This window comes from Harpegnathos saltator, unplaced genomic scaffold, assembly GCF_003227715.2.
Source record: "Harpegnathos saltator strain DR-91 unplaced genomic scaffold, Hsal_v8.6 scaffold47, whole genome shotgun sequence".
In the NCBI taxonomy this organism is placed as follows: Eukaryota; Metazoa; Arthropoda; class Insecta; order Hymenoptera; family Formicidae; genus Harpegnathos; species Harpegnathos saltator.
In genome coordinates this window covers 1,443,804-1,469,358 of record NW_020230283.1, presented here as the reverse complement: position 1 = coordinate 1,469,358, position 25,555 = coordinate 1,443,804, and the positions used below count along the sequence as shown (strand labels likewise).

Below are 25,555 nucleotides of genomic sequence, written 5' to 3'. Positions count from 1 at the left end.
CCTCCTCGTGTCTGTTCCCTCCTTCTTCCTTTTCTTCCTCCTTCCTCGTTCCTCCTGCTTCTCCCTTCGCGGTTGTATTTGTCCGCTCGGTCGGCCCTTCCATTTATTGATTGCGCCCGCTATTTGCGATACAGCACTTACTCCGCGCACGAAACATTACGTCTCGCGGAAGACGGAGCTTCGACTCGCCTCTCGGGCGCGATTTTTCGCGCGAGCGCGAGCGCCTCGCGAATTAATGCAATCCGGCACGCGCGACTTCGCCGTCGTCGCGCGGAATTAATGCACCTGGCGACGGCTGCTTTGACAGTCGTTATTGAAATTCCATCGATGGCGAGGAAATTTTAATAATATCCGCCCCGTTTCTCCGCGCCCCAGCACGCTGGCAGGCGGGAGAGGCAAGAAAACACGCTATGAGGTGAAAATGTCCGTGGATGAGAAGCCGCTGCAATTTAGCGACTTGCATTTGTCGCTGCAATTTAGCGACCTGTGATTATGCGCATTTCCGTACGTTTCTTCGCGCGATTGTCCCTCAGTTGCTTCGTGCCTTGTGCTTTTTTTTTTTTTTCATTTACGCGACTTCAGCTCCTCCTTCGATACCTTGTCATTCGTGTTCGTTTCCAATCGAGTTTTGTTTCCTTCGAAGATCGATTGGAGGCAAAAATTAGACAAATACACGGTAAGGGTGAATTGAATGGCAACTCGTTACCGAGTCTCTTGAATGCAATGTTTCTTGAAAATTATTACAAATCATACAATTTCGAAGCAGCGCGATTATTGCTATATGTAACAGTTGATTTCATCTTCACACACGTGCACGCAACTTCGCGAGACGGCAGCAGGGTGTAAACTCTCATCACGATCGCGAATAAATCTAATTATAGCTCCGAGAAGAAAATCACGCAGCTTCCGTAAATAGAAGTGACGCGCCGTTGATCGGGGAATTAATTGTTCCCTTCAGGAATTTGATCAGCGATAATTAAATCTCGCGCGCGTTGTTTATAAAGTTTCTAGAGCGGAAGGCACATTTTTCTAGCGCTAACTTTTATTTCCCTCATTGTGTTCTCTCTCTCTCTCTCTCTCTGTGTGTGTATGTGTGTGTGTACTTCGTATAGATGCTTTGCAATTTGTAGCACGGCTAATGACTTCTCTCGAGCCATCGAGTAAATCACATCCGCGTGAAATGAGAAAAATGCTTCTGCGTAAAACGCGCCGCCCTGCTATAAATCTCTGGATCTCCGCGCACAGTTCCTTCGTTTCCGCGGATCTTTGATTCCCGCAAACTCGCTTTCATAAGATCCACGGGTATGGGTCCGTAGATACCGCGCTCCTTCCTGGGGAATCTTTAATCTCATTGTTGCTCGATTAAGCGAACTCTCTCTCTCTCTCTCTCTCTCTCTCTCTCTCTCTCTCTCTCTCTCTCTCTCTTTCTTTCTCTCCCTCTAATTGTCTCTTTTTCGACTCCGCGAGTCGATAAATCCACGAATCTTCGATTGAAACAGATTCCTGGACTTTGCCACCTCGTAAAATTTATTTGTCGGTTCATTCGCCGAATTCTCAATCCAGAGTTCTCTGCTTCCGCACATCCTCGCGAGGTATTAAAATTTCACGTCAATATCCGAGCAAAAAATTATTAAGGCCATCCTAAAAAGGGATGCCTCATTTTTACCACATCAGGTTACCCCGAGACGGATTTTTTAGGGATACCTTAGATTTTACGAAATAAGGCTTTGATAAGACCGCGGCTGGCTTTGAAAACCGATACGAACTTCAGAAGGATTTTTCAGGGATGCCTTAGATTTAATAAATAAGGTATTTGATAGAAAAAGCTGAGAAAGACCGTAGAAGGAGTCTTTTAGGAATGCCTTAGATCTAATAAATAAGGCTTTGATAGAGACAGAACTGATAAGATCCTTAGAAGAATTTTTTAGGGATGCCTTAAATTTTACGAAATAACGCTTTAACTTGGGAAACTGATATGGGTCTTAAAAGGATTTTTTAAGAGGATACTTTAGATATACAAAATCAAATTTTGTTACAGAAAACTGAAATCTGAAGCGTCTAATAAAATTATCATAGTTTAGTAAAAATAAATTTTATTGGTTTTATTAGTTGCCGTATTCATTAGTCTCTTCCAAGGATTTTTCTAGTGGCCTTCATTTTAAAATGCAGCAAACTTTAATAAAAATTGTAACATGATTTTTTATATGTAAAGAATGCTATATTTTATTGTAAAATATGCTATATTTTTAAAATAAAAAATTCATGTTATATACTAGCAAGGTTATAAATAAATAACAAAATTACAGTCAAATTTCTTGGAATGAAAAGAATGAATATTGTTACTCAAGCAATAATAAAAATATTTCCTTATAAGGCCCTATTATAATATTACCTTATAAGGATCCGTTAAACCATTTATTACACATCTTGCAAGGCCCTTGTCTTTCTATCCTTACTAGAACCCGATTAATTAGAGAAAAATAATCGGACCCTTACCAGAGCCTTATTATTTTTTCCACTCGGGTACTTATATATGTCAATGTCCCGAGCGGAGATCAAATACGGCAATCTTTTATGCCTGATATGGCATGACTAGGCAAACCATATGAAGGCAACCATATCATGAGTGGTCCTTTTATTCGGTCGGAATGTGGCAATTGTCTTGCAATATTTTCCGGATTATACCCTGACCAGTGATGACGTCATTATTTGGACGCCTGATTTGGTCCTGATGGATATTTCATTAGGTTTTTCGATATCAGGCAATTTTATCAGGGCATTATGCAGCAGTGCGTTTCACTCCTTATTACATGCCGGATCCGTTGAAGTTATCCGAGCCATATTTGAAATTTGGCAGCCGGATGGGATTTTAATACGGCCATGGGACGATGTTCTGCTCGGAGTGTCTTGTATTAAATATTATGCCTTGATTTAATATTGATTAATATAGTGCCTTGATTTTTCGATATTGGGACGTTATTACAACAAAATATTAATATCTTCGTCGATATTAGTAAGATACATTCAAGATCTCAATATCACTCGTCGTTTGTGCAGCGACTGCGTTGAATCAGGCGGCGCCGCGCGACTCCCGCGGATAAGACGCGAGTATCGCCGCGTCGCAGCGTCGAGGAATCCCGCGCACGAGGTGTCCCGCAATCGTCGCGAATGATAGCACCCCGCTCGGCTTTCCATTCAGTTCGCACGAGCGGACTGGGACTTCTTTGCGCGTACGACGACGACGTCTGGCCTTTGGCGAAAATGGGATGAGAGGAAAGGGGTCGAGCTTTGAATTCTTATCAAAAGTGCATTTCAGCGCGAGCGCCACGATGCCGGCGGGTTTTGAATGCGACGCGGCCGACAACGAGATTACAATGGGGCTCGCGGCTCGCGACATATTCAGGGTGTCGCATTTATACAAACTTATCAGCGCGCGGCCCGCCGTTTTATAGCCCACAGCCGAATAATAAGCGACAGTGGGAAAAACGCGCGCGCATGCACGTGCGAACGAGATAGGGAAGACGATTTTCTTTTTTATCGTTGATCGTTTCACGATGCGTTCACGAAGCCGCGATTGAGACTGTAAATCCCTCTTCCTCCTCCTTTTGACATGTATAAAGTTAAGCGAAAGAAAAATTACCACGTCTCACGAATCTCGATGAATATTCTGCTAGCCAGCATTTAATGATGAAAATTTCGTCTCCGCTTTATACAACAATATATAACTTCGAAAGTAACTTTACTTATCATTATCTCTCTGGTTTATGCGACAACCTGCTCTCCTCATGCGCTTATCCTTCGCCCTGAGGGCAAAATTGTCTTTCGAGAGTTTGCCGGAAAGCAAATTCTACCGTCGCGTTACGAGAATCATCATCGGGATGTAAGAGTCGCCTCAGTCGTTTCAACATTAATAGTAACGAGTAACATTTAACGCATTCGGACGCGTGTTCGCGTAATCACTTGGAAACGATCTCAGCATCCGCATACCGGGACGTGCCGTGCACGTGCGCGTGTGTGCGTTGCATTCAATATAACTGAAGAGCTAACAGACAAGCTGCTTCCAGCCTCATCGTCGAGCAAGTGCTATTGTTCTTCCCGCATGATCCTAAACGAGCTGTCCATTGTCTAGTCAGAATTTGGTAAATTAACGCCACTGTTTGCGGTGCACCCCCGCAAACTATGCACGCGAGAGTAAACGCGAGTCTAGAAGAAGCGGCGCGCCACGGAGGAACGAATTCGCGATATGTTAAGCGGATAACCGCCGCGGTTATCTTCAGCCTGCGAAATACCCGCCGCCTCCGCCTCTCCCGCGACTCGGCGCCGTCTTTTCCCCCGGAGAAAATTATTTAACTTTGCTCTCCAGTCGAGAGAAAAAAAGGGGGAGAGAGAGAGAGAGAGAGAGAGAGAGAGAGGTCAACGAGTTACCATAAATAATAATTAAATAAAATTTATGTAATTATCATATGATAAATAAAATTTATTTAATTATTATTTATGGTAACTCGTTGACCTCTCTCTCTCTCTCTCTCTCTCTCTCTCTCTCTCTCTCTCTCTCCCTCCCTCTTTTTCTCTTTCGACTGGAGACACTTCGCCAATTAGACGACAAATAAAAAATCGCTGGTATGCGAAATCTGCACGCAATCAAGCGGAAGACGTTGCGGGTCGCGCGGACATCGCGTCCGTTTAATCTCCGAGGCGAGGCGCGGCGTGAAACGCTGAAAAAATTCGACGACCCGGCCAGGTCGATGATGAATCGCCGTGCAATGCAAATTCCTGCCCGAACGAAGCGTCTCTCCATTTCCTCTCCCCCTCGCCCCCCTGTCCGAGCCCTAACGCACGACGAGACACCGGTCCGGAACTCGGCACCGAGCGCATAAAGCGCCGTGAATTAGCTTCCACCTCGCGCGACCGTCCTTTCTGGACGAAACTTTCCACTGGCGGACGATCCGATCCGGCGTTCCGGCGGAATCGGAGGACTGACGATTGGCGATTGGCAGTTCGGGCACGTCGATCGCGACGGTCCGCGACACTGGTCGAACCCGGCTGGCTAGCCAGCCAGATCGGAAAATCTCGACCCGGCACTTGAGAGACTGCACCGCGATGCCGCGAGACACAGACCGGCGGAAGAAACGAGGCGACCAGGGCCGGAAGGATGGAAGGAGGGCGGAAAAGAGGGCGATACGGGGACAGCGAGCGAGCATGAAGCGCGTCCTGATTGCACAAAGAGGCGGCGAAAAGGCAACACGATTGATTGCCGCGATTGTAACAGCGTTCGCGAGATCCTCCTTCCGACTCGCCTGCAGGAGCACACAAGGCGCGCGCGACTTATCCGACTTATTTCGTCGTGTTTGTCTTATCGCGAACGCGGGGGCCGGAAGCGGCCCCGAAAACGTTGCGTTACACGTTCCTGAACGAGTCTCTCTCTCTCTCTCTCTCTCTCTCTCTCTCTCTCTCTCTCTCTCTCTCTCTCTCTCTCTCTCTCTCTCTCTCTCTCTCTCTCTCTCTCTCTCTCTCTCTCTCTCTCTCTCTCTCTCTCGTTGTTTCTGCGACAAGGCGCCACGAATTAGTCGCGCACCGATCTTCGTTCTTCGAGATACCTGAGCGACGAATTACTAAAGTGATTAAACGAAATAGAAATTGAAATGGAGTGTAAGAGTAAATAAGTGTAAGTAAGTGCATAAACACCCGAAAAAAATATTCTATTTGTAAAGTGATTTTTTCCATAGTCCCATATTCTAAGCGAAGCCTTTTACAGAAAAAGGATTCCTCCCTCGAACAAGCGATTAAAGTGAACTATTCATCTAAAATTTATTAGATATTATAACTAACTGTTTTCCTTTTATTCCAAGAGGATTTCCTCTTATATCAATTAACTTTCCTCTTATATGAAGAGGAATATGTTGATTTGAATGTCGGCTTCTTTTGTTCAGTCATGCTCTACCTCCAGACATGAACGAAAAAATAACCATATATTCGTGGGTCAGAATATTTTTTCGGAAAACGTTTTTTTAAAAAAGATTTGTGTGTTGCTGTAAAGATAATTTACCAATATTTGGTCAAATACAGTTTATAATCTATTGCAAAAAGTTGAATAATTTTTTCTTTTTGTTTCAATTACAATTGATTATGATGAACATCTTTTATATATATATGTTACTTTTCACTATACATTATAATTTTTCAAATTAACTAGTATAACCAATAAGAAGTATAGTAGAGTATAGTAAGAATAAATAATAATCCTCTTACAAGAAAAGATTAAATAATGTGTGTATAAGAGAAAATTTATATTGAAATCAATAAGATTTGCATTACACATATAACATATAATCTCTCTAACTTTAAGATTAATATGTTTATAATATTTTCCCCTTAATCTTAGAGGAATCCTCTTGAGGCCATATATAAAAATAAAATCCACCAAAATTTAGAGATGATTCCGCTTGTTCTGCAATTACTTTTTTTTTTTTTTTAGTGAATAAATAAGTGTATAAATAAATGTGTATACATGCGTTACATTAATTTTTCATACGCACTTATTTCCACACGCATGCGCACATTTATTTATCTATTTATATTTATATATAGGCGTGTAGGTATCTGCAATCGCGTTGCGCAACGGGAGGCGAGAGCTCGTCCGCGTGTAATTCGTAAATAGCTTTTCGGGATTGCGGGATTCATTGCGATTACGTGGTGGGCGAAAAAGAAGTAATCTGATTGATTGCCGCGATTGCAGTCGTGCTCTCGAGCGCCGTTCCTCGCTGTCGAAGAATACAATTGGCCTGAGTACTCTCCCGGCCTGAGAAATCAGGTCAGATAAGTGCAACCAATCATTAAGCGGATCCGTAGAGTCCTGTCGGACTGTTGTTATCTCTACTTCTCGTCTCGATTCGCCGTTATCGCGTGCTGCGCCGCTCGCTCGGATTACCTGATACACATCGCCGGTGATTTTAGGCGGCCCTGTTGTATTTTTCCCGTCCTCTCCTTCCTTCCCGTCCCTCCCTCTCTCCTGCCCGAGCAAACGGTGTTTTCTTTTAATCGACGATACTGCAGAGTGTTTTCGACGACTGTGCAAACGAAGCGCGCGGGCAGACGGAGAGAGACGGAGAGAGACGCGCGTCACGTCGCCGAGAGATCCATGCGTTTCTATCCGAGATCATCCAATTTCGCTCCCGCTGTCTCCCGCGTTCAAACACACCGAGCGGAATCATTCGCCGCCTCTCCCATCGGGATGATGACGCAGACCAAGAGCCCGAGTGCGTCTCCCCCTCGACGAGAGAGAGAGAGAGAGAGAGAGAGAGAGAGAGAGAGAGAGAGAGAGAGAGAGAGCTCGACAACGCGACGCGACGCCTCCGCGACGATCCGCACGCTCGATTATTCGGAACGATGCGCAGCGACGCCGGCGAACGAGATATTAATTGCTCCTGCTGGAATAATCGAGCGCCCGAGAAAAAGGGCAAGATTTCACGATCCCCCGCGCCCTTTGTGTCCGCTCAATAACTCGAAAATGATCGCTTTCTCCGTGTACCTCCCTCCGGAGGGCGAATCAAGCCGGGCCAATCCGCGGCTGTGATGGATCGACGGGACTCGCGCGCGTGACGTTCTCCTCATTGCGCGTATTCGCCGTTTTCCCCGGCTGCAAATTATCTCCCCGGGCCGCCATCAGTCCCAAGGCGTCACCATAACCGCCCGGCACATCATAAATCTCGGAAGATATCGCCCCGGCCACATCCGCGCGGACGCTGTATCGCGGCCGATTATCAATATCGCTTCCGTGCCGCGCGGCGAACCGCGCAGCGAACCCTCCTCGCTCCTCCCCGGCGCGCGCATTTTGATCGCCTGGGGATCGATCGGCCGATCGATCGATCGATCGATCGATCGGTCGGTTCCGCTCCGGATCGCGATCGAAACCGAGCGCGCTGGTGAAGCCCGGCTCGGTCTCGCCTCGAGCGTAGTGACAATTGTGTGTATTTTGCGTTTGACGCAGGATCGCGGCAATCCATTTGCGCGTATTTACGAGCGCCTTGCGATTCGCTGACTTAGTTAATTACCCGCGCGAACGCGACGCAGATGCGTTCGCGGCGGCGGCGGCGGCGGCGGCGACCCGGTTCCCCGAGGATCAATTAGACGTCGCTCGGATGCGCGCCTTGCCGTTGCGATGAATCGCCGTCGTTTCGGGCGGGCGGCCGCGTCTGAAAGCGAATTTACGGCGACACGCCCGGCTTTTCATCGCGGCCGTCTTTTCATTACGGTATGCGTTTGCGTCGTGCTCGCACGAGCTCGCCGGTAAACGAGGCGGAAGTCGCGCGGTCGCGACGGCCGCGGGAAGCTCGCCGACGGCGAAGCGTTAAGCGACTAACGAGACGAGTCGCGATCGATCGGCCGACGAGGTCGGCGCCGACGATGTAACGTTTCCGAGGTTTTACGTGGAAGCGGGGCGTGAGAATAGCGGCAAACGACAAAAGGCCTCGCTCGCTCGCTCGCTCTCGTCGCTCGGGATTTTATTTCCTACCTGGCGGCGACGCGGTTTGCAGGACTCATGAGCGCAAATCAAATTCACCGCTGCCTCGCGAGACGCGCGGCATCGATTTTTTCAGGAGCGCTCCTTCTCAGGACCTGAAATTGCTCGGTTTCGCTTCTCCCCGTCCGTTTCCGCCCGGCGTTCCCGTCGGAAGCGCACCCGCGCGGAATTGCATCCGGAGAGGGACGGCCGGTCGAATCCTTCGTTCATCGCGTAATTCGCACTGTCTGCTGTCGTAATTGTGGTCCTCGTCGTCGTCGTCGTCGTCGTCGTCGTCGTCGTCGTCGTCGTCGTCGTCGTCGTTTCCGTTTTCGCGTGTGCTCGCCACGCTGTGTATCCTCCTCTCCTCCCCAAATCCGTCAGACAATATGGACGTCCGAGGATCCGGGCTCTCGGCGGCGTAATCCTCGCCGGGTCTTAGACTAAATCCGGGCCTTGTCGAAAAGGAAGGAAAGCAGGTGGGAATCCGACGGGGGTAAGCAGCGAGGGCGGGAGTGTCTCTTCGTTCGTCGGCAAACGGCCAATATGCAAATCCTTGGGGCGGGTCGAGGGGGCTCCTCCGATGGCGAAGGGGTTTTCAGTTTATCCATATTAATGCTTCTAATTAAGCCTCCGACAGTTCCCGCTCTCGTACTCTCGCTCTCCCCCCCCCCTCTCTCTCTCTCTCTTTCTCTCTTTCTCTCTCGCTCGCTCGCTCGCTCTAGTCTGGGCTCTACCTCTCGCACGATGGAGTGCGAAACACACGTGTGAGTGTGCGTCGACGGGAGACACGTGTAGCCTTTCGCGTGGCAACACGAATTGCGAGTTGCAGCGCGAGCGAACGAAAGGCTGATATATTGATTCAGCAGTCGCGCGCTTGTTTGCTCGTTCACTCGGAGATGCGCGATGAACGATTAACTGCGGCGGAGAAACCGCGGCTGACGCAACGAGAAATATTCGAGGTTCCTTAAAAGTGGCGTACAGCTGACAAACAGCGGTGCCTTGTCGGAAAACGGTCGACTCTGCGAGCGTGGTTGGGCTGAGAGAGAGAGAGAGAGAGAGAGAGAGAGAGAGAGAGAGAGATGCTCGGCATACCCTCGCGAATGGATGCGACGGCTTGGTGGGAGGGCAAAGTAAATTTATTCCGAGGAGAAACCCTCGTTCGACCAGCGAGTGGAGTTGTATACATAAAAAACGCGTTATTGCCTATTCATCAATAATTTATAGAAGGTACTCTGGCGAGCGGGCGAGATGTTACAGCGGCACGTAAGACGAACGAGAGCTCGTGCCCTCAAAGAGATAGGGCGAACAGGAAAATTATTACCGATACCAATCGCTACCGCGGAGAGTCGTGTCGTTGTGTAAATTGTGCATTATTCACAGAATTATTCTCCCGATACTCTCGGAGAGAAATACGCACCTATATCATTCTTAAAGCCTGCTTGAAAAAAATAACCGCCGGGTCTGCTCTCGAGATAATGTCTCTGGCGGAACGTTGTGGAAGTAAGAAAGAGGGATCGGTCGAAAAATTCCTGTTTCGGCGTCGAACGAACTCAATTTCGAGATTGCGCGCGTGGCGCAAGTCGACTGTCCTGATTCTTCCGGCAAAATTGTCGTGTCCGTTTCATCTCTTTCCTTCGGCCGGCAAGCTGAAGGTCTGACCCAATTGGGCCATCATGAAATTAACTCGATAATATTGCTGGTCATTTTCATCAATTGATTTGTTTCATCTTCTCCAGCAGAGATGGAGTTACTTTCGTTATGCAATTAGATTAATTACTTTTGTGGTTGGGTGAATTTTTATATTGTACATACAACCGGATTTCGATATTGTGTCAATCGTTTGTTACGTTGACAAAGCACTGCAGTTGAAATTCCTGCGTCAGATTGTCCGACTGACTCTGATTTTTATTAAGTTTGATCCAACAGCAATCCGTGCGAAAAATTCGCGTAAGCCGCAGCCGTCTCGCGTCGAAGCTTGTGTTTGTGTTTGATTTTACGTGTAATTGACGCGGCGCGCGCAACCTGACACTTGGACACGTAACGAACGTGCACGCGGGGTAAGACAAATATAAGAACGAGTCGGCTACGCCAACTACCGCGGAACTATTTCCGCGACACCTCGAGTGGATGTAATATCCTTTGCACTTTGATGCATATCTACGACACGTGTTGACGCCGCGACGAGACTGTTGCTTCCATGCAAATCTTGAGATTAGATGCGCAAGTAGCGTAAGATATCTCTCGTATATTTCAACTCCGGAAAAGATAAACGCGAGAACGAGCGCGCGCCAATGGTGTGTGAGATATTTCACGATTCTAAACGGATGCTCATGAACCGGCTAATTAGAACTCGTGGGAACAGAATGAATTTGAACGAACACCGCCGGCCGTTCTCGACATATCCCGCCTTTTATTCCGCGAGCCGAGTACGATTGTACGCCCGCAGACCTCGTCCGCGCACGCACACACACACACACACAATCGCTGAATATCGTTTTTTCCCATACAATTTCTCGGAGCGAAATTAATTACTCCCCGGAGCTATTGGAACCAGACAAACAGCTCTCATCATTTGTACCGTTCTCCATTTACACATTATATCCATTAAAATAGAACATTGACGCTTATCATCAAGACTCGGAAGCTTCCCTGTTTCCGCCATAGATCAACATCCGCTGCCCGCCGGAGATAATCGACGTTCCCCATCGCGATAATTCAATCCCGCCGAGCGATCCTTACCCCGACTAGGCGCGTCTATGCGTTCATCGGAAGCGCGGGAGTCTCAGCTTTCTAACGGTCCCCTCGCGAGGTCTCTACGACACCTAGGAACGAAGAAACCGGCGATTTTGTCGAGCGCCGCGCTCGCGCGCCGACGGCACCTGTCGCTGCCCTCAATTCACGCGTGAGTGTCGTAGGTCCGGGTTTGTTACAATGTAGCGTGTTTACGCGCGCGCTGGAACGCGGCCTTGCTCCCCCTCCACGCACGACAGCTGAGCGCCGCGCTCATTCGCGGGCCCTCGCGCGCCCATTCACCGCGATCTACGCGCGTGCAACGCGTGCGGTGCACTCGAGTGCAGTACGCGGCGGCGCCGCAGAGGGCGCCAGCGTGCAGCGCTCGCCGATGCCGAACGTAACCTCTTGCCGAAGCGAACTTGTAGGTTCGCGTGGAGTGACGTGGCGGAGGAGCGAAACGAGAGGGACGATCTTCCCGGAACGCGCGCGTCTTTGATCGCTGCTTCAGGACAACTTAAGTAAGTAAGATAAATGCGAAAATCCTCACACACGATGTATCCTCGGCCGGTCCCTTCAATCGCGACAACGACGCGATTAGCGCTCTCGCGTTTGTCAGTGTTACAGGCGTCGGTCGAAGGGATCGAGGACCTTGACTTATTGTACGAAATGAAGAGATTTATTGGCCGGATATTTTTTTGGCGAATTTCGATCAGTTGTCTGTCGCCTTCTACCGCGACGATGCGCGATCAACGCGATCAGCATTCTGCAGGGAAAAAATTGCGTTCGTGTAAGGGATTTTCTGTTATTTGCGGAGCTGAAATTTGCGACGAAAATTCAATTGTAGGAACAGGAAAATTCCTGCGGCGGGCCTCTCTGCTCAGTCAATTTTTCTCGGTTATGTAAACCGAATTTTAATGCCGCCGAATGTCCGGGCGAATATTTTCGGTCACGAAGAGACGCGTCGCTTCTGCAGTTTTCAGCGAGTTTTCCTCCGGTCTTCATTCAGTCGTGCGAATTAAGAATCTTTTCCGCGCAGTATTAGCGTCATTAATGGCGCCTTGTTCGAGGCGAGGAAATTAGCTTACGAAACAAACGGCCGGATGATTCCGCGAATTTCGACTGGTTGGCGGAAAATGGGCGCTATTAGTATTAATAATATCGCATGGAAAAAAAAACTCGGCTCGACTGCGCGACTGATTTTCCGTCGGCTTGCGAAGTAGACGAGAAGTCAGAGTCGTAGCAGCGGAAAAATTCCCGCTAAAAATCCCTGTTCGGCCGATCGTTTCCGCTTATCTCAGACGAGGCTTCGAGCAGAGCAGAATGCTCATTCTCGTCGCCGAGAAGCGATATATCTGTCCCGTCCGCTTTATTTACGCGAGTCGAGACGCTTTTCCATACATCGACTTTATCAATAGCGCCGATCGAGACGAGGAGAAGATTCGCTGTCGAAACATCTGGATGCATTTCCGGCTTCGCCGGGTTAGCGCGGCTGGATTTGCGAGCGTTTCTCCAACCTCCCTCCGCCTGTTTTCGCAAGTTCCGTTCCAGGCGGTTCAGCCGTTACCTACAATTCCGCAACGCTCTGTATATCTTCGCGGACGTGTGCCGCGCTGTGAACTTAGGTCTCGAGAAAGCGGAGACCCGGAATATCGCTTTACGCCGTGTTTATTTGTTCATTGGACGTGCTCCGTGCAATATCGTGAAGCCAAAGACGCATAGTCTAGCCCCGTGGATTTCCTGCAAGCCCGTCACTCGATCGAGTCCTTTGACTGGCTGTTCCCATTTGTAGCCGCGCTAAACATCTCGCCCGTCATCATTGCCCGGACTCGTGTCGATGAGAGAACGGACGAGAGAAAGGGAGAGAGAGAGAGAGAGAGAGAGAGAGAGATCGTTTTTCAGGAACGTATTATCGCGGTTCATTCGCGCGCGAACGCGCATTTATTATTTAATGCAAATCCAGCGCCGCACGTATGAAAGATTTATCGTCGTACGTGGTATATTATTATTCGCAGGTAACGGTCCTTCCCCCTTCTCCGCCTCGCTCCTTCTCCCTGTTTCTTTCTTTCCACGATCGAGGAAGAGAGAGAGAGAGAGAGAGAGGGAGAGAAGAGGGGAGAAAAAACTTTCACATGTTTCCCCTAAGAACGAGGGAAGTTCGAGTGCAATTTTTCCGGAAGCTCGTGCTAAGTTCCCATTAATGGGCGAGCTTACGTCCGCGGATCCAGTCGTGGTTACTGAGAGGAGGGAACGGGGGCGGCGGGCGGGGAGGAGGGAGGCATTCGCGGAAGTTGAAACCTATTATAAATCCAAAGCGGCAGCGCGTTCTTCTCCGTCGGCAGGAGGCTGCGCCGCGTGTATTATGTAAGAACGAATCGCGGACGGATAAACGTGGCCGCGGCTTTTATTGCGGCAAAAGTCCACGGGATGAGGGGGAGGGGCGGGGAGAGAGCGAGGCCGGGAATCTCTTTTAATTACGACCGGTCGTCTCCGATACGAGGCGAAATGGCGGCAGCGTGCAATCCGCGCGCCTCTCTGGCAGCGTTTCCTCGGACGGTCGGGGAATCTCCGCGCAAGAAATTAAAAGTAGAATTAGCTCTCTCGTTTTCTCCGCCCGTCTCCCTCGCCCTAACTCATCACCCCTCGCCCCTGTTTTCGACGGCGTTACATCCGGCAGGCGCCACGGGCGGATTCGACGCGTCGGCTGTGGAGAGGCACGTGGAGAGGTGACGGCCGCGCAAATTAAAAGGAACGCGACCGGCCGTAATGAGCGGCCGGCTACTTGCGCAAACAATTATCTATCGACACTGATCGTCCGAGACGACGATGGCGGCGGGAGGAGGTGAGGGAGCGGAAGTGAGCTTTAATTAAAGGCGCGTGCGAAACCGTGGCATAACCGACTGGCTCTCAACTCTCTTCAACATTTATCCGCGGCTGCAGCTTTAATTAGCGCCGCGTGCGCGCGCTGTGTCGTGCGAATCGCTCGAGTCGTCGTCGACTCGCGGAAGAGAGCGATCGACGACGACTCGGCGGGATTCCGACCCGCCGGGGATGCGAATTAAACCTTTGCTGTATAGCAGTCCTCCCAGAGCGCCACCTATCATATCCGAGCTTGTTTTTCCAATAATTTAGATCTGTCACATATTTCTTTAGTATATTTGGTATTGTTGGACCACTGAAATGTTCCTTTAACTGATACCCTCTGATCGACTTTTAGGCTCATTTCAAATAAGTAATTTGTTATTAATAAGCATATACTGAACAAAACTGTCGTTTTTGCAGAATAAATTTACGTTTACATGAAATTTTAAGCGATAACGTATACTTCAAAATCATTATCTGGGGGTTTTTGGGGTCGCTGAATACAAATCCGGTGTGAAAAATACAAAATTGAAAACGGCGAGCCCAATATGGCGGACGGAATTTTCAGAACCAGTCGAATTCGCTTGAAACTTGTTACTCGGGGGTTTTTGAGGTCGCCGAATATGAATCGGGTGTGAAAAATACAAAATTAAAAATGACAGATCTCATATGGCGGACATAATTATAGAAATGAAACAAGCTAACTGCGCCTGAGAACCGGGCAACCTGCTGACCGGTGTCAACCGAGCCTTGCCGTATATATCCATCATAGCTCTGGCATTTCGGTTTTTCGATGACAAATTTGTAATTAGCAACCTCGAAAACCCTTAAATAACAAATTTCAAGCGAATTCGACTGATTTTGAAAACTTCCTCCGCCATATTGGACCCGCCATATCGAATTTCGTATTTTTCACACCGGATTTGTAATCAACGACCCTAAAAATTGCTCCCCGAGCAATAAGTTTCACAAAATTATACTCATTAGAAAAAAACGTGCGTAACGAAGGGTTAATGGCCGCTTATGAACGACAGCGCGATGATATCCTTCGACGCCTTGAGAGAGCCGCAGCGGCGCTGCGATATTGCGCGCGTCTCGTTGAGTCTCGTTAAGATTAATCGCGTCTGAAAGAAACTGCTCGGCCGGTGGAGAGAAACAACGGAAGCGAGATGAGAGATACGCACACTCGGAGTCGCATTCCTCTGCCGTATTTTTCGTAATTCGATCAATCAGCCAAGCTGTTGCGCACTCGGCAGAAATCGGCGCGGCGTGTTAACGAGAGATCCGGCGCAACTCGCTGCTTGGAAACGTTGACGTTCACTTCTTGGCGGGACGATCGGCGTCTGCTTCCCCGTGAAAATTCGATTTTGACAGTGAAAATATTCGTTGAAGCGTTTCGCTCCTCGAAACGCTCTTCGAGCTCTTTGTGCATGCGCGGGCGTTAGAAAAGTGTAGAGTCCGACAGGATAATTCAGCAGCTCGCGGCTCACTCATCAGTGAGCCGCATCTCCCCCTCCCACGCCCGCGATATCGCGATACAACGTATATGATGAGAATAACAACAATAACGCGGCCGACAATACCGCTTTCGTATCGGCGGAGGCACGATATTTGGCGATTAGTTTCGCGTTAATAATGCGCGCCTTTGTTTATCGGGTCGCCGTGCTGCCGCGGTCCCATTAACTAAAATGGAACAAAGGATTACTTCAGGACCTAATTAACTCCTCGCGTGCGCCGTAACGACGGCTGCTCCTCCGCCGCCGTGATCGTGAGCCCGCGAACCGAGAGAACACGGAAGGCCCGCCTCCGCCGCGTTTCGGAGCGACATTTCGCGAGACGGAATTTCCGAAATGTGTATATATATATACATATATATATATAGAGAGAGAGAGAGAGAAAGAGAGATTTCGCGTTTCCCCGGAACTGACACGAGCAGCTATGGAATAACGAAGGCCGCGTCGTCGAGAGATATTCCGCGCGGGCGCGCCGCGCCGGCTCGAGTTTAACGCAGCGCGGCGCGCGACGAAGAAGACACTTCATTATGTTTGGTAGCAACTTCCCGGGATTCCATCGCGCTAGTCTGTGCTATCGATAGCTTCTTAAGGAGAAGTTGCAGGCGCGCGTGCACTCTGTAATTCTCCAACGAATCGATAGCCCGTGCAAATTTAAAGACGGTCGCGCGCGAGCGATAATAATAAGACGCTCGGCTCCGGAGGATCCTGAGGGAACGCTAAGAGAGCCTCATTTGCTCGAGATCCGCGCGAGCACAGCGAGAACGAACTTAACACGTGAGATTTCGCCTTTGGAAGGTGGGGAGGAGGGGGGGGACTCGAACAGCAGCGATCTTCGAAATCTCTCGTGGACGCTGCGAAGGCGCCTTTCGGGCTTGTCGGGCTTGTCGACCTGACAACTTTGCACCCTCGCAGGCGGCGTTCTGAAGGACACGTGTCGTTTTAACACGCTAATTGTTGTTATCGCCGCTGATTGTCCGGCGAAACTCACGCGAGTTGCTTGGCTCATATTTGGCGGAACGGAGGATTCTCTTCACGCGCGATGTAACTCGTGCTTTTGGCCGCGGGCAGTGCGTTGGATCTTAACGGACCCGCTGGTATCGGAGAACCGATTCGAGATCGCCGAGCGCGATGCCGACTTTGGTGTTTTGCGAGCTTTATAAATTCGACGGGCGGGAGGGGGGAGACGTTTTATGAGGGATTTCGGAGCGCGCGCGCGCGCGCGAACGGCTGAATTGAAGCGAACATCGTTACGCCGGAACCGTCCTTCGCGTTTCGTTTTCGGTTACGTGTTCCTGAGGGTGTTGAAGGATTTTTCCACTCGATTACTCGGCTCACACGGGCGGCAGAATGAGCGGAGGCGCGAAGACGAGGTTAACTAATCGCGGGCTGAAATTAACTCATTATTCGCGAGTTTAATTTCCGCGGCGTGGCTCGTTTCGGCAAAACGGCAGGGCACGAAAATAAACTCCCCGGGTATCACCCGGCTCGCGAAACGAGGCCTCGCGAGCGCGCGCGCGCCGCAATATCGCGACCTGGCAAACGAGACGAACTGTAGTCGGCAGCGGGTTGAAACGCGAGACGCTTTCCGGGAATGAACCACTCGCGAAATAACTCTCAATTTACGCGAACGAGTGGAGAACAGCTCTCCGAGGAGAATTTTACATATTTTGCCTTGTACGAGGATACGAGGATAAAGGACCGGGCGGCCTAACTTCAATTCGCGAAAGGATATTTCTGTCGCGCATTGGAGCGGCCGGATGTACGATTCAGGGAGGAAACAAGCCGTCGAGAGATCGAGTGTTGCGCGCAATTCGCCGAGACGGTTCCTCGGTTACGGCGAATCTCACACATCGAGGGAATTTTAGAGAATTTTAGAGAACGCTGTTGCGAAATTTTGCAACCGGACGGCGGACGCCTCGACATTCTGCTTTCATTTGTTGTCCTTCCGCTTCGCGTGTCATTCAGCTTCCGGAGAATCGAAATAAGCTCTTGTTGAGAGATTTATCGTGTTCTTTAGCAAAATAAACCCCACCATTGTAAATCATTTAATCTCGCATCGTTGGAGAACATAGTAAAGTGGAAAAAGAATTTGAACGAGCAAAAAACTGCAATGCTCTGCCTGCGCGAACACAAACGAGGTATAATTGGAAAATTCGTGCGTTTACGTTGCATTGTTAAACTGACGGGATTTTTTTTGCCGTGGCTATTAAAAACCCCATCGATATTGTAATCGCCGATGGAATTCCCCCGGTTTGACTCGCCGACGCGCTTTGCGTCGCGACGCGCGAGTCGATTTTTATCACGGGCCGCGACACGCGTCCCGTTACAATCGCGTAATTGTAATTCACGGTTCCCCTCGCGTCTAAATCTTTTCCGCGCCGGCGGACTTGCGCCGTGAAAATACGTCGACGCGAAAAACCGCGCGGCCGCGCGCATTGTGATGCGCACACAAAACAAATAGCGCGCTACTTTATAACCGGCCACCGCGCGGCACGCGCCAGTCATTCCGAATAAATAAACGTAATAATCCCACACGAAATTCTCCGCGCACGCTAAAATCGCTGACGCGCAAATATGGTTAGGAGAAAGAAATAATAATCGGGATAAATGCGCGAGCGTAATCAAAAATTTCGCACGGAGCGCGCGAGATTTCTTGTTACGAATTAACGGTGCTCCCTCGCTTCGCCGGCCAAATGTTAATCTATTTCAAAGTAATCGATCGCATATTCACACATACATATATATATATATATATGTGAATTTACGTATAAATCGATTTATTGCGCGACTCTGTTAAATAACCACGTAATTAATAGGTTATTTAGACGATTTTCACAGACCTACGCGTGATAAATGTGAACGGGCAAAAGTTCCTGAAATCAGGCGAATTTCCCACGCGATACATTTTTGTAATTACATAGATTTTTAAACTTCACACTCACGTAATCACGGGAGCTTTGAACATCGGGCAAACTGATTCGTCTCTCGCGACTGACAGCGCGAGAGACGATTTATATTTTGTGATATAATAATGGTTTTAACGATATTATTTTTCGCTCGAATCGTGATTGTTCAACAGCCGCACGTGAGATAAATGTGAGCAAATAGCAATACGTAAATATATACAGGGTGTCCCATTTTAAAGTACGCACACAAATATCTCAGAAACACTGCGTTAAATCGAAAAATGTTTCAGACAAAAGTTGTTTAGCTTGAAGGGGGACATAAGACAGCGATAGCATTTTGCTTATGGATGGCGCCACTTTCGAGATATTCACTGATCATCAATTTTCTTAAATGCAAATCCAAATTTTTCATCATATCATCCTTTTCTACCAATTAATTTGAACAACTTTTGTCTGAAACATTTTTTTGTTTGCTTAATATTCTTTGAGATATTTAAGGAAAACTTGGTAACTTTTTCAACATTTAACTTACGATATCTCGCTAACTATTCGTCGAAAGAAAAAATAGTATTAGACTTTTTTACTTTATTTACTATCAAGAATATATTACTATAATAGTGCCCTAACTTTTGTTAACTTATCGACCTTTGGAAATTCAAAATTATTAAATTAATATTATGCGCGGATTTTCTACACGATATCGTATATTTGAACAAACGTACTCAAGAATTGCACTCAAAAGTCGGGGAATTTTGGAAACCCGATGAATTGATTCTTTCTCTCTCTCTCTCTCTCTCTCTCTCTCTCTCTTTCTCTCGCAATCAACAATGCACTGTCATACATACACCAATGCTGTTTAAATTTCGCGGAATAATAATAATATTTCCAGCGATATTATTTTCGTTCGATATTCGTATAATTATTTCACAGCCATACGCATAAGAAATGTGAGCGCATCACAATATACAAATTTGCACGAATTTTTACGCCATATCGCATATTTTCATGTATTCGCATAAATTTTTGAAACTCTACGTTCGGAAATGTGAAAACTTTCTGAAATAATAATAACAGCGACAATTTTAATAATATTAATAGAGCGCGCGGCCTGATTGTATATCAAAGTACTTTTAATATAATTTCTTCCCTATTCTAATTCTAATTACATTAAAGAACTTTTAATACAATCCCACGGATATGTAGAAAATGCAAAGTAATGCGTGTATCTCAAACGCGTATATGTGAAATCACGCTAGAATTTCGCGCATATAATCGTCAAACATCAGACGCACAAATCTGCAAAGAATCGCGGAATCGCGCACGCCTTACTTAATTTTCCGGTCTGACGCCGCTCGGGAAGAAGAGAAATCACATGCTGCGGGATTAAAAAGGGAGGTGGCCTTCTTTCTTTTGCGACTCGCGGTTGCGCGTAATGGATTTATTAATTCAAGCTCGACCTTTATGCAAACAAAGTGTGTGGGCGCCGGACTGATACGCGGATAAACGCGGCTACTAAACCAAAAATATTTCCCTCAGCCGGCGCACACACAGGCAAACAAATTGCATTCTGCTCCGTTAACCTTTTGCACCGCGACGATATCGCATTTTCCTGAGAACAACGCGCAAATAAAATACCAACCGCCGCGGAATCGGCAGTTTTCTTCTTTTGCCTTTTTTCCTTCTTTTTTCTTTTTTTTCTTTTTAGCTTTTTTGCCGTATCGTGGTGAAAATGTTGCCAGGCGCGCGCGAACATTTCGAGGATTTCGAAGAGATTTCCGGAGGTTCTTGGAAATATTGCCGGAAGGATCCAAAAAAATCCCGCGCGCGCGGAAGCGTTGCGGAATTTCCCCGCGGCGATGCCGCGATGCGAGGCGAACGAAATCGCAGTTTGATCCACGAGATCCAATTAAGACCTCATCCGTCGCGACGCGAACAAAACGCAGGAGAGATGATCGGCAGCGGCATCGCACGGAGTCGAATTTAATTCTCTCGCGTTGATTTGCGAATTTTTCCTTTTCTTTCCTTTTCTTCACCAACTTGTAATTATCCGTTACGTGAGCACGCATTATGTTAATTAAGTACACGCGTCTATGCGGCTTGTGCGCTTGTCTCGTCAGCGCGATCGCGGATATTTGGACGGGGAAAGATGCTCTTCACACGAGTGCGTAAAAGTGACTGCGACAATATATTCCAAACGGCCGAGTCGTTTGATCTACCAAGCTCTCTTATCAATCAACCGTTATTATATTATATTAATAATAACATATCAGACTTGAGCTTTCGGCATAATCGGGCACGAAGTGTCACTTTATGCGCGCGGCGTTATCACAAATGAGAAATTGCCCGAGAGAGAGAGAGAGAGAGAAAGAGGCGAAATCCGCGCTCGCGCGCGTTTCATTGACCATCGTACTTTGCGAGGGAGGGCAAAGGGAGGGATAGCGACGTCGGAACTGCCGCTGCGGCCGATAAGAGACGCACAATGCGCCGAATTCCGCGAAAACTTGCCGTAGTCTCCCGCGCGCCGCGCGAGCTGGCTCTCTCCGATTTGTCCGCATACCGGCCGCGCGCAAACATCGTAAAACGCAAATGCGAATATTAACGCGAGTGCGCGTGAAACGCATGCGATCTGCTGCGGCGGCGGATGCGCGTTAGTGCCGCAGTCGAGCCGCAGCGAAATCGCCGCGAGCGAATCGGCCTCGACGTAAGAGAAACGGCGCGGCGCGGCGATGTCATGATTTGATTGAATTCGAAGAAAACTTTCTTTCTCAGCGTAGAATCGGGGATTCAACGCGCGTATCATCGTCGTCCGCCGAGTCTTCAGTGAGATGAAATAATTACACGTGGAAATCACACACAGTTACTTTTTTACGTAGGTCGCTTTACGAGGAAGAATTCGGAACGAGTCCCTCTTACTTGGAAATTCGGAGGGACGACGATACTGAATTAACGCGAAACCTCGGCTAACGATAATTGGCAAACAGAACTCGAACATACGCGAATTTCTGCGCTCGATCGGCTGCCTCCGACGTCGAAAAATCCAAGTTTATATTAACTCGGCGCTATACCTTCCTTCCTTCCTTGGAACTTTCGGTAGGAAAAGATTGCCGCTCCGCGGGATGACAATTCCTCTCACAAAGAGGTAATTCGGGAGAGATGGCGATAATATGCTGCGTTGGCATAAACTCTCATCAATGACTGTTAATGACGATTGATACGAAAGCTCCAATGTACGTCGACTACCGCCGACTTGAATATTTGGCTGGAGATCCAGATTAATCCGCGGAATCTGACTCGACACATGGAGACTGATGTGTACTCGGCTTTATCATCCGTTAGCACTAATCGAGGAGTTTATCGCTTATCAGCACCATCGCCGTTCCTTTGACTTTTCATTAAGGGGAGATCACACCGCGCGGAGATCACTTCTTCAGAGCGATACGAACCTCGTTACGAGAGATAACACGCAACTGACACGCTTTCTTATTGAAAACTCGGAGGGATGACGATAAGTGAAACGTATCTCCCCCTCGATGTACAATCAGCGGGATCCCCGGTCTTCGCGGGAGGGCGGTTTATCGCTTTCAAAGGAGCGGCAGAGGAGGGAGGGAGGGAGAGAGAGAGAGAGAGAGAGGCAGGTTCCTCCGCGAGACGATTCGCCCTGGAGCGCGTCCGGTCTCTCGCAGCGCGCCGTTTACCGCGCATTGCATCGCGCTAATTACAAATAACAATGATACTGCAGCTGCGCGCGCGCGCGTCCCGCAGTGTTCGCACGGAGCCGAATTTTCGCGGAACGACTCGGCCGCGAACCGCGCGCGATTTAATATCGTCGCGTTAATCGGGCGGACCCGCGAACAAGCGCGTGCACGCGATCGGCTCTGCGTCAAAGAAGGATGTCATTCTCATGGCTGTTCTCTCTCTCTCTCTCTCTCTCTCTCTCTCTCTCTCTCTCTCTATCTATCTATCTATCTCTCTCTCTCTTTCTCTACGACTTACCTCACGTCGACGACGATTGCAGCGGAGAAGCGTGGAGTCGGCAGGGAGTGCGGTATGTCGGAACGAGTCGCGCCGATTAATTAGCGCACTATTACGCTGCGGCTAAGATAATTAGCGATGCTTAACCCCGTGTTGACTCGCGCGCGATCTCATCGCAAACGCCCCCTCACCGTGTTCTCTACTACTGCGATTACCAGCGTCTTCGAGTATACACACACACACACACACACACACACTCACATATGTGCGCGCGCGCGCGCGATGTTCTCTCAGTCGTCCTCTCTTTCCCTCCCTCTCTTCCTCTGTTTCTCCCTCTCTCTCTCTCTCTCTCTCTCTTTTTCCCTCCCTTTCTTTCCGTCTTTCTTATTCACAGTTAATTCAACAATCGACGACGACGGTTCGGTTTGTTGAGCACGCAGGCGACGCGTCGTGTTCACTCGCTGTCGCCGATCGTTGCAGGCCGAAACTGCTATTACTTTGTTAACTCCTCCTCTCGCGCGGTCCTTCGCGTAGTCCTCGCAGCTCGTCCTTTCGATCGCGTGGTCTCCGTTGATCGCCGACTCGCTTTGTGTCTGTTCAACGGCGCACGAAACAACGTCCGGTGGACGAGCGATAGATCGTGAGTTGCGCTCTCCAGCTCCTGTTAGTCCTCCAAGGACCTCCTCCTAGTCCAGCACTCGCGCGATGGTCGTCGCGAAGCACATCGTCGTCGTTGGCGGCTCTCTCGCGCGGGAAATTGCGTGGCAAAATTGAACTCGCGCCGTCGGGGTGTCCTTCCTCGCTGCCGCTCCGTGCGAGGGGTGCCCTTCTCGGGGCGCGAGTCCTCCGACCTCCGACTCGGCAGGACGAATCCGCGTGAACGCGACGATACGACGACGGCTCGTAACAATTAGACGAGGAAGTCGCGACTAACAATCGCGGCGGGACACCCGAGCCAGCGAGAGTCGCTTAACGATTGCGGGAGCCGGACAATTAGCGCGGCAGGGCCGGGACTCGATCGTCGGTATCGACTAACGAATTACAGCGGAGAATTGGCTGCTGATCGACGCGGAAGTAATCGCCACTCGTGCGAGCGCAAGGACTCGGCTGTCCTGACGAAGAAACGAAAACTCGATCTCGAGTATCGCTCTGAGCGCTCCTCTTTCTCTCTCTCTCTCCTTCTCTCTTTCGTCTTCTCACTCTGCTTGTCTCAGTCTCAGCAACTTAGACGAGGCTAAATGCGAGTCAATGATTAACACGCGGGAGGGGGGATAAAATAATCGAGGGGGTCGCTTCAGGGGGAATCCATGTCGGGCGAAGATCTCGCTGGTGGATCAACGACCAAGGAAGTCGACGCGACTAGGCTCTTCTTCATTTGAGACGAGACTTTTCTCTCTCTCTCTCTCTCTCTCTCTCTCTCTCTCTTTCTCTCTCTCGGGAGGGTGCTCGAAATTCCGAGAAGCAGCACAAGCAGGACGGTCACATAATCCTTCTGCGGCGCGGGCGCGAGAATCGACGGCGAGTCGCGGCGAGTCTCAGGAAGCGAACACCTACGTCTCGAGGACGACACCTCCGGGTACCGCGTCGAACCGCAAGTCCCGAGCACCCTTATCCCGTCCGAGCGTCGTCGTGTCCATCTGGAGGATCATCGAGAGGCAGCTGCCGATGAGCTTCCGCCGGGACTTCGGCACGATCGCATCGTCGATCGACGGAAGTCGCCCCCTCCCGCTCGTTCACTGTCCACAGCTGCCGCGAGGAGCGAAGCTCGCGAGATCGAAGAGGCTAAGATCGGTGGACCGAGGACGCTGACGAAGGACTGCTGATCATCAGTCGGTCGGCCGATCGACCGACCGATCGATCGCGCGAGATCACGGCCGGTGTCTCTCGGGCTCAGACGATCGTCCCGGGCGCGCCGGGCGAGATCGCGACGACGGCTCCGTCGAGTGTCATGCCGATGGCTCACGGCAGCAGAGAGAGAGAGGATGGTTCGTGCTCAGACCGTACGACGGTACTGCGGCCGCCGGCGACGCGCTGCCACCACCGCCGCGATGGGAAACCCCGTCCCGTAGTAGTTCCGTACCGCGAAGCGGCGCGCGGCTGTCTGCGTGCGAACTGGCGCAAGCTCCTCCGAAGCTCGGTCGACACACAGAGAGCGAGAAAGAGAGAGAGAGAGAGAGAGAGAGAGAGGAGCGAGCGCAGAGGGGGAGGGGGAGGCGGAGGGAGGGAACAAGCGAGCGAACGCTCGCGGACGGGAAGCTCGATACCGTCTCGCGCGCGCGAAGGGTCGCGAGAGCGAAATTCATGAGGGGGATGAATTCGCCGTGCGAAAATTCGCGTGCTAATTCCGCGATATTAGTCAGCCGGCTAGCAATGTTCCGGGTATTAGGCGGCAACTCCCCGTTAGCGATATACACGGTAACGCGATGTTACGTTATTAATAGAACGCGACCGCCCAAGTGCGATGTTACGTCGTTAATGGTAATTTTGTGTGACGCCGATGTGATGTACGACAGACAGAGGTGTGTCTGCGTGTACGCGCTTCCACGAGTGCGTGGGGAAGGGAGGGATGCGCGGCGGAGGGTCGTTAAAATTTTTATTTCACGTAATATCGAACGTTGGAGAAGAGGGAGGAAAAAAGCGGGGGGGAAATTATTCAGGCGCAAATTGTTGCGCCAACCGCGCGATATTTCATCCGACTGATAGCCGCTAATTAACGTTAATACTCCGCGCGTGCGCGGGGTTTTTTTTTTTTTTTTTTCTAAAGGAATTCGCCGACGATTTATTGGCGCATCGTAGACGGCGGCGCTCGTTGTTCCCGAGATAGGAGAGAGGAGGGAGGCTTTCGCGACTTCGCGGGGAGAAGGGTGGCGGCGCGGCGGCGGCGGGGGACGAAGAGGACGGCGGTTTGTCTTTCGCCGTATTCGAGGGGGAGACTAAAGGTGACGCGGAAAAGCGCTCGGGGATTGAGGTTTTAACAATGGGGTGAATTTTCGGATGTAGCCGCGCGATTGAAATTCGCTAAATGTTTGATGCGCGCGATCGCTATTTCGTAACATTTCGCGACGACA

General features: G+C 49.6%; 1 protein-coding gene across 2 annotated transcripts in view; it reads right to left on the bottom strand.

Annotated features, from left to right (window-relative positions):
• The window catches only part of LOC105186805 (cysteine-rich venom protein pseudecin), a 74,018-nt gene that overhangs the window by 40,435 nt on the left and 8,028 nt on the right, over nucleotides 1–25,555 (bottom strand). Inside the window, exon 1 of one of the 2 annotated variants that reach the window (XM_025302203.1) lies at nucleotides 22,509–22,775. The exons of the other annotated variant lie outside the window; for it this stretch is intronic. The gene's annotated coding sequence lies outside the window, so the exon portion shown is untranslated. Of the gene's footprint in view, nucleotides 1–22,508; nucleotides 22,776–25,555 lie in introns of those variants that run through there. 2 annotated transcript variants of the gene reach the window in all.